This window comes from Formica exsecta, unplaced genomic scaffold (assembly GCF_003651465.1).
Source record: "Formica exsecta isolate Colony F162 unplaced genomic scaffold, ASM365146v1 scaffold1, whole genome shotgun sequence".
Classification (NCBI taxonomy): domain Eukaryota; kingdom Metazoa; phylum Arthropoda; class Insecta; order Hymenoptera; family Formicidae; genus Formica; species Formica exsecta.
In genome coordinates this window covers 1-8,405 of record NW_021848337.1, presented here as the reverse complement: position 1 = coordinate 8,405, position 8,405 = coordinate 1, and the positions used below count along the sequence as shown (strand labels likewise).

The following is an 8,405-nucleotide window of genomic DNA, read 5'->3' as shown; positions in this document are numbered from 1 at the left end:
GTTGGAGTCCTCCATGTATGGAGGTTTTTCTATTTACTTCTTTTTTCTTCACTCAAAAAAAAAAAAACAGTCTCGATATCGCTTTTTCTCTTTCTATGTCTGGACGACGATCGTTAGAACGACGTCGACGAAGCTTTCGTAGCGAGTACAGTTCTTCTTCGAAGATGACGAGTGGAAAAGTACCATGTCGCATGAATTCGAAGATATAATCCCTTGTGGTCGAGAAAATCTTCGAACTTGAGGGGACGAAAAGAAGTTTAGATTTATTTTAAAAGACATGAAATTAACGGGATCTTTCTCAAAAAGACGAGAAAAGCGAGGAAAAAATAACGACCAGAAGATTGTTTTTACATCTTTGTTTTTTTACTTTTTTTTTTTAATTAATTTGCCTTGTAAAACAAACAAATATCGAAAAAGGACGATATTGTCGATCGGGATTATCGAATGCGAAATGCATCTCCCTTTCGCTTCAGGATTAAAAGTAGGTTACTCAACCTTTTCGATTTTGCAGCTGTATTTGCGTGTCTATCGATCGATAAACCGCAGGGAATGATGGGACAGGATGAAGTTCGCGTTTTCATTTGATCGCGCAGTGAAGTTTAATTAATTAGAAATCTTTTCCAGCGTGTATCGCGAAGCGCATCATTTCACTTGTCTTTCACGGCGACATTTATCGAGTCGGGCCGAACATAACCCGACCTTGTAAATGTATTTTTTATTTGCTGAAAGAAATTATATTAGCGTAACGATGTGAGGTTTTCTCCAGGGAAGTTTTTCGTACAGTTAGCTGTCGGAAATGTGAGCGCCGTTCATGCCACGTGTCGTTAATCATATCTGTCGGATGCTTTACGAACGCACATGCGATCAATAATAAACACGCAGATGGACAATCAACTAGTGGCTGAATTATTGCAAGGTTATAAGTAAATAGACGGTTCATCGAGAATTCTATTATATCTGGCAGTTGATCGAATGTGTCGATCGTAAGATTACCGAAACAGCATGGAGACAAATTGTTGATTTTGTAGCCGTAAAATAGTAAAACCGGTCATCTTTACCGAAAATGAGTTTTCGGTATCTTAAGCGTACGAACATTGGCTTCATTATCAGGAGAATTGTGCAAATCCATTCACATATCGTTTTTAAGTTTTTAAACATATTAATTTTTTTCGAATTTATCAAAAAGCTCTATTATTGCACTAATTATTAACTTATTGTTATAATGACCACTTGCTATAATGACCGCTGACATTAGTTGATAACTTTAAAATAGATTTCCGTATAACGATAATTTGATGGAAGAAACACCTTTATCAATATCGATGACAATCAACGTTAGAAATTAGATATTTTTAGTTAGTTAGCTTCAAGATATAAACAGATGATTAAAGTTTAAGTTTCATCAAATCGAGTTTAATTAATTTAGTCAATCACACAGCTTAAATGTTTAAAAAAATTTAATTTGTGTTTTAATCAGCAAGATTTTCAAAGTTGAGAATTAGAGAACTGTCATAAGTTTTTCAATTATAAATCTAATTCTGTCAAAGAATTTGTCGTCATATGACATCTGTTAATGGACATCCTGCATGTAGGGACGCTGATTTACGCAAGACGATGATTCTGCTTGTTGGCCTGGAAAACTTAAACTAGAGCGATTTAATAACACTCTTGACACTTGTAGGGAATATGAGCAGTTCAGTTATTATTAATATCTCATAGCTGGTTTGTAAATGCATTGGGATAATGATTATTTAATATAGTATATCGATATAACATATATCTATATATGTTGTACTACTCTAATATCTACTATTAATGACACGAATACTTATTTAAATTTCTATGCTATCATACACGCACACATACATATATATAAATATTGATTCTATTTTTAACATTTTATAGATTTCTAACAGCTCAAAGATAGAAAATATGTTAAGCAAACAAAAATTTTCTAGCAATTATCTCTTATTTTTATTATATATATAATTTTCTTTAACAAATTAAATTTTTTACAAGATTTTTCTAGCAAAAAGATATCAAAGTGCAATCATGGCTTTTCCTAACTTTTTAATTTTGCTTGTAAAAAAGATCTCTAAAAAATCGCATACAAATATGTTTCAAAAACAACAAACTCTCCCATTCTCGAAATACGAGAACACAGAAAACTTTTTGTAAGCAATCAACATCTAGAATTGCAAATTTGCGTCACACTGAGAACGTATTGTCATTTATGTCAATCTACGGATGGAATTATACACAAACGAAAGTAGTTCGAGAGTAGCCAGCCGGCGATAGGATCGATCGGCTGACTGGAGAAATATACACGTGGGAGAGAAAAAGCAGCCCATGTATATTGACAATCGCGAGAATTTATTAAAAAAGTTCCACGATGGTCCAGACAGATCTCTCCTTTATGCATGCCTTATGAAATAGCTTGAAAATTATTTTTATTTCTTGATACTGACAAAAGATACTTTACCTTTGAGATGTCTGGATTGTTGTCTGCAAGATGTGACATTTCCTTATAGAGATATCTTAATTTATTTACTAGATTTTAGATTACACCTGTTAGAATAAATTTTGTTAAAATCTGGCAATATAATGAATATAATGATTCCCTTTTTCATCGCTCACGTTTTCGAGCGTGTCAAATTTTTATTTTCGTGCGCGTATAATGCAGGATGTCTTCAAAGTATTATCTTTCTACTTCTGTTTCTAGAAAGAGATGGAGAATCAATTAAATCTCAGCTTTAATTGATGTTTATTAGAGAATATTCACTGAGCTATTATTACCCGTATTGACGTAACTGCTATACTTTTCATCTAGTCTCTGGTATCTATGATTCGCGGAAAAAGCGCTCGATTTCTCGTTTACTCTTTATCTTTTAAAAGTAGCTATAAACATTTATATAAATTTGAATAAAAATATAGTACTCTTACTATATAATGGATCAGTATAACAGCCTGCTATAGTGGTGAAGAGAATTGTTACGCTAATGCATTTACCAAGGGAAGTGGAGTGTGCTCGCGCACGGCTCCATTATCGCTGAAAACTGTGCTTCCAGACAAAATCTAGACGAGATCATGAAAGCCCCTGTTGTAAACTTCTGCACGTCACACCATGTCAGAAAATCCGGGGTTAATTATGACGAACGTACATCCGCATCCGTACTCGCATATATAACCATCACTCTATACTTAGCATTACGTGGATAGGATGATTTGTTTACGATTTCTCGGAGTGAGACAACCAACAGCTGATTTAACTAAAAGAACAGAAAGATCTAAACTTAACTATGTCCCATTAAATAGAAAATAGTTAATGTGAAAGAGAGAGAAACATAATAGATATTAATATTGTATATAATATATATTGTCTTTATTGTTATTTATAATTAATATAATATGACGCATTTTGTACTTAAAAAATTAATTAAATAAATAATTACTCGGCAAAGGATTAAAGGTTGAATCATATTTTTTTTATTAAATATATATACAAAATTTTGAGTAGTAATATACGAGTATGATGTTTTTTCTTTTACTTATGACTTACTTTTACGTTGAATATTAGCGGCGGATATCTATCGCATTAGGCAACACATTATTTTCCTCGATAATACTTCGACATATCGGAAACGATTTTCTGGTTGAGCACCATTATATCTTATATAAGAGCCGCCCCTTTTATACTCTGCGTCTTTCGGTGCGATCGACTGATGGGTTTGACATCAACGTCGTAATGCTTGAAAATATCGGGCTTGAATACGCGCGGCCACTATAAAATCCGTTCGCCATTATTTCGGGAAGAAGCCTGGGTATTTTTGTAACTAGACGCGAAAATACAGAAGTGGCGGCGGGCGACTTTGGCGAACGATGACATCATTCTAGTATACGAGATCAAGGACGACGAAGAGCGTACTGAACGCCGCTTTTCGCAGGATCTTGCGCTCGTCTAAATACACATATACTCATTCGTAAAAGTATTTTTGCTTTTGACAAATATTTTCTTAAGAACACTAGATTCATTATGTTTATTAATTAAACTAAAACATACATTAATGAATTCGCTTATATATATATTTTTTTATATTTTTAAGATTAATTTAATAGCCTTTTTATATAAAAAAATAATACTCAATCAATTTTTCTAATGAAGAACCGTTTTAATTTTTTACTTGTTTTAAAGTTTTATTGTTAGAAATCGCCCACGAATAAACAGTCATAAATTTTTATGTTGTTTGCACCGTTTTGCATTATTCGCGATAAACTTGGACGAGATGGAAATGCGTCTTTTCACGACATACGGTTGTGCCGTTTTATTATCTATCCGATAGGGGGAGAGGGGGGGGGGTCATTCTGATCTGCAAGCGGAACGAATGCGCCGCTTTCGAGAGTGGTCAATTATTATTTACGCGTAAATAGTACAGGTAACTGATTTTATGGGCGTACTATCTAGAATTAACGAGAAATGGCTTTAGAAAACAGGATACTGTGAGCCGTCATCCGCTTATTATGAGCATCTCCGGTTACTGACACATAAACGCGGCACTTAGCTTACACGTGGGTGGATAAGTGTGCGTTGCAATCTTTTTCTATGACATGTTTTTGCAAGGATGAGAGAAACATTTTATTTAAGTTTAAATTTCAATATATATGATAAATGTATAAATAGGATATAGCGGGCTATATCTCTATATCTCTATTATCTTTATTATTTTAATATGCATTTTAATTCCATTTATTTATTCAGAGAGAGAGAGGGAGAGAGTTTGACATGTCTATTAAACATTTTATTTTTTTATTTATTTATCAACTTTGCAAAGCTGTGTGAAAAGTTTCTTTTTGCCAATTTTTCTTGTTTTATTTATAAATTAAGATTGAACCGAAAAATATGATATTCTAACATAAATCTTAAAATAATCTTTTTCTTACTTCAAATAGCAATTTTTGTAAGTGCGTTTGTGTACGTTTTTAAAATTTTTTAAATTTTGTAAGAAGACAAATATTGTTCTTGTTATTTTTACTTCTGGGCAAAATCCAGTAAATCTTAATTGGTCTTAAACTAATATTGCAAGTACAATAATCTGGTTAGATTTCGCTGTTTTCCTGTTTCCTTGATAACAGAAGTCGTCAGGAAGGCGTGTTAAAGATAACTTGTCTAACCGCATTACCAAATGTATAACGAGAATAATGATAATAATAATAATACATTTTTTTTTTACACATAGCAATTTGGCGCCAGCCTGAATTAATTCTTATAGTTATATAGATTATATGATTAATTATAAAAAGAGAGTATAATTTGTAAGCTAATTGTGATCCATTTGCAGTACGAAAACATGTTTTACTTTGATATAAGTAAATATACTTTTCTTAAAAAGTTATAATACAGAAGCAATACCTTTGATAATAAATGATAAATTTTGCTACAAGTCCGTGCTTTAAACTCTTTCGTTATTGCAACGATTAATCTATACTTGGAAAGTTTCCAAAAATCGACCGCAAGGGATGATTACTGATATCGAATCGTGGCAGTCCCGTTGTGAATAATTCCGATTGCGGTCTTTTCCATCGTTGTCTACATGATCTTTCTCCGTGCACAATCCTCAATCACGATCACGTGTTTACTATTACATATAGGCGTAGCGATCGCTTCGAGGAGATGTTTCAAGACTTCGTCGAAGGAAGAACGTGTTTTCTTGTGTTCCGCAAAACGAGCAAAACTTCTGCGAATCCAGATTTCCGTGACGCGTTTATGGAAACCGAGAAGACTCGACAAATTTCCCTGAAATTTTTTCAGACGGAGAACTTCGGGCAACTGTGTTCTACCGGGTAAAAGATATTTACGCTTTGTACATGGTGATAGACAGCATCGAGCAGAGGGTTTCGAGTGACTCGAACCCCCGAGAGAATATCGATCGGACAACTGGATCGCCGGTACGAGAGGCAGTCCAGTAGAAGTGCTGTAGCCTAGTACAGTGAAATTGGGATCACGAGGGGCCAGCTGGCGGACTAATGCGGTCCCGCAATGATCCGCGAGGACGAGAAGACGGTGGTGGGCCCCAGGTGGAAGAACTATGTAAGAGGCGAAGCGCGAAGCGGGGGGGAAGAGGTCGTCTCGCCGCCGGCGGCGGCGTGGCTCAGGTGCCAGAAAGTGGCAGAAGAGGTTGGCCTTATAGAGGATTTATAGTTTGCGTAGGATAGACGATGAGCGTCGAGGTCGACACGCTGGAACTCGAGGTCTTCGAGGTGAGTCCTCAGCCCCTCTCGAGGACGCGACGAACGGAAGTCACCGCGAGACGCGTGAAAAAGAAGTGATCACGTCTCCGAGATAACAAGGAGATCGTGTTCGAGAAAATGCCGTGTACTCGACGATACGATCGTCGAGCAGTCATTGAGTAGGCGAAATTTTAATACGCGAATTCTAATCCGGATGAATTAACTGCTTAACTTCTCGTGCTCTATTGTCTTATGCGACATCTCTAATTAAGATAAAATCATGAAATCTTTTTGTTCTTTGAAAAGAGATTTAAACAAGTAGTAAATTTTGATATGTTAGAATTTTAGTTTTCTCTAATTTTATATTAATATAGAGCAAATGGATAAATTATATTATTATTGAATAGCTTTTTATTGAATAAGGAAGAGATATATGCGATATTTTCTCTAAAGAGATAAATTGATTAACTAGCTTATAGCAAGCATATTATATGACAAATATATGATTTTACATATGACTTTATGTGCTTACGTAAACTTAATTATTACATACTTATACAATAATTATAGATATAATAGCCTGTTGCATAACACAATGCGAAGAAGTCGAGCATAATTTTTAATAGATATATGTAGACTACACTGCATCTTCTTCCAAAAACGTTTCATTATTTCTTTTTATATTTTTTCTGAATATACGTTGATTTTTCAATTTTATAAATATTACATAAATACAAAAATTTTATAGTAATACATGGTATATATATATATATAAATTTAGTATATTTTACCGCACAAGATATACAAACAAATTTTATATTATCTTACCGCGAGTTGAGAATAGATTGTTGCAAGAGCAATTCGACTTTCCGAGTACGTAACGCCGAGGCTGAAGAGTTATGCAACTTTCGATACTATGCAATAGACTTCCGTTCGCTGGCCCGCGTGCTGTTTGACAAGTAATGCGCTTTGAACGTGACTTTGTCGGTGAACATGATTAAATTATTATATATTACGAAATATGTCTGCCAAATAATTAGCAAGATTAACGCGGACACATCCCCATCTTTACTCAGTTCCGATTCTTATCGCATCTTATTATTCGTATTAGTTAGATTATTCATTGTCCACGTGAAAAAGGTCAATGTTTGAAAATAATTGATCAACTTTGTCACGATATATATCTATTCGAATACAAATCTTAATTATAGAATATATGCAAGTTCTTTGCGAGAAAAATATAAAAAAAAAATATACTTTTTATATAAAACATAACTTTTTTCGTGTAATTGAATTTTTTTGAAGTTTTATTTTCAGCAACCGTCTTGCTGCAAGCTCAATCTTGTTACACGTGAAATTGCCATCGCGTGTAATTTGGAACCAGCTTGCGAGAGTAAATCGGAGCATTTGAACCATTCAGTCGAATCTTTGTATAGTTTGGTCAAGCAAACTCCGTACATATTTTCAGCTATTAACGAGCATTTTAACATAATGTAGTGTCAACATGCAAAATGGATACTATAAAAGATTGGTCTAAAAAATATTTCAGATAATATAACAATAATAAAGATAATGTGTGAGGATAAAACAATAATAATACAATAAATCGATATATTAATTCGGATATTAAACAATTATGAAAAAATTTCTTGCATTCAGTTTTGCAATCTTTATTAATTATTTCAAAGATACATTTGAACACTAAGTAATTCGTGCATATGCATTTTGGTATCTTTCATCGTAAACTCTGACAGAGATTCTTTCGCGCGTCATCCGCGGAGAAAAAAAAAAAGTTAAAGGCGACAAGTGCACACAGTCATGGCTTATAGCTCAATAAAGTTCTTATAGACGTTTACGTCTATCGATGCACTGAAACTTTATCGCGAGTACCGGAAAAAGTCTCGATTCACTTTGTCCGTGACATGTTTTCACGCACGCGTGCCGCGCGATCTATACTCGTACATGCCGCGCTGCTTTTCACGCATTTTCTAGAGCACCCACGATCTTCGGCGAGTTTATTTTATACCCACATGAATCGGGTAAATTGCTGGCAAAGTAGTACACACGGTGTAATCGATATTTACGCGCATGAAGAGTATATTACAACGATGGTTACTTCGCCAATCGAGGCACGTACGCACGCGTATAAAATTATATTAATTTTCTAAATTATAATTAAA

General features: G+C 34.2%; 1 long non-coding RNA gene across 1 annotated transcript; it reads right to left on the bottom strand.

Moving 5' to 3' along the window:
• Positions 1-2,617: 2,617 nt before the first annotated feature.
• Positions 2,618-3,870, bottom strand: LOC115246105. Its single transcript, XR_003885632.1, has 4 exons — positions 3,560-3,870; positions 3,010-3,269; positions 2,797-2,898; positions 2,618-2,718 (listed from the first exon to the last, which is right to left on the bottom strand). It is a non-coding gene; the product is annotated as an uncharacterized LOC115246105 (long non-coding RNA).
• Between the last annotated feature and the right edge of the window lie 4,535 nt (positions 3,871-8,405).